The sequence below is a fragment of the Propithecus coquereli genome, unplaced genomic scaffold, assembly GCF_000956105.1.
Source record: "Propithecus coquereli isolate 6110/MARCELLA unplaced genomic scaffold, Pcoq_1.0 Scaffold449, whole genome shotgun sequence".
NCBI lineage: Eukaryota > Metazoa > Chordata > Mammalia > Primates > Indriidae > Propithecus > Propithecus coquereli.
Window position 1 is genome coordinate 1,035,948 of NW_012150274.1, and position 1,488 is coordinate 1,037,435.

Here is a 1,488-nt window from a genome sequence, read left to right on the forward strand (position 1 = left end):
CGCCACCATGCCCGGCTAGTTTTTTCTATATATTTTCAGTTGTCCAGTTAATTTCTTTCTAATTTTAGTAGAGACGGGGACTTGCTCTTGTTGAGGCTGGTCTCGAACTCCTGACCTCGAGCGACCCTCCCGCTTCAGCCTCCCAGAGTGTTATGATTACAGGCGTGAGCCACCACGCCTTGCCCAAAGAAGTAAAATATTAACAAACAAGGGTCTGGCCAAAGCAAAGCCTTATCCCTGACTAGCTCTTCTAGACAAGTGCAGCATTGAACAGGAGCAGGTGTGCTGCCCAGGGAGCCCCGCAGGAAAGTGAAACCTCAGCCTGGCCCCGGGACTCTGACCCCAGGGGAAGTTCTCGAGGTGCTCCAAGATCTCCCAGATACAGTCTCTGTCACATCAACAACAGTAACTAAAACCCAAAGGACCTGCACAGGGTGCTGAACAGGCACACCACAGTTGGTAATCCCCTGGGGTTCTCAGTGGCACCCAGGTCACAACCTTCTGCTTCCAGAGCCAGCTCTCACCGACAGGTGCTTCCTGGGTTCTCCCGCTGCCCCCGCCCTCTGCCGCCACAGGACGAGGCCTGGCCCCTTCTTCCACCTTTCCAGACAACACGCCACCTGCACCCTGGGACTCCCAAAGCCTGTCTGCCCTGCCCAGGGTCTGGTCCCAACACCACCCGCCCACTGACGTCTCCACGCTGCCTCCCAGGCGCTTCAAACTGGGCAGCTCTAAAACACAGTGCCTCAGTGTCCCCAGACCGGTTTCTGCTCGGCCGTCACTAGACACTCCTCCCCCACCACCCACACACACGCTGCCCAGTCCCGCGGAGCCTTCCTCCAACCACACCGCTCCCCCCACGGCCAGGCGGCTCCCATCTAACTGCCTCCTGCCCTCCACGTCTCCACTCAGCGGCCAGAGCAGTCTTCACAGCAAACATCTCCGACGTCCCGTCCACTGAAGCCTCCAGAGCTGCCCACGCCCCTCGAGGACCCGAAGGACCAGCTGGTCTCACCCAAGCCCCCTTCCCCAGCCCCCTGGGAATCATTTCCCTGGAATCTGCCCAGGTCCTCCTTGCCTCGGGCAGTTTCCCTCAGGCTCAAGCCCGGCTCTCCCCACCCTGCCCAGGCCAGCGGCATCTCGGCCTTCAGTTCAGATCTGGACCTCGGTGCCACGTCCCCAGAGAGCCTGCCCTGGGCCCTCGGGACACCACCCCCGCCCCGTTATTCTTCCCCTCGTGCTGTTCTCTCCACACAGGGCCACACCACCTGCCACCTGCCTCTTCCTGCTTGTTGCTGGCTTCTCACCAGCCGCTCCCACCAGCTTGTGGCCACTGTGGAGAAGGGACAGGTCTGTTTTATTCATCACTGTGAAGCTAGCACCTAAGACAGGAACCGGCCCACGGTCAGTGTTGACAGAGAAGGAAGGAAAGAATGTGCCTTTCCTTCCCCAAGTGTCGCCCAACCAGCCCAGCATGAGTGAGCGTGA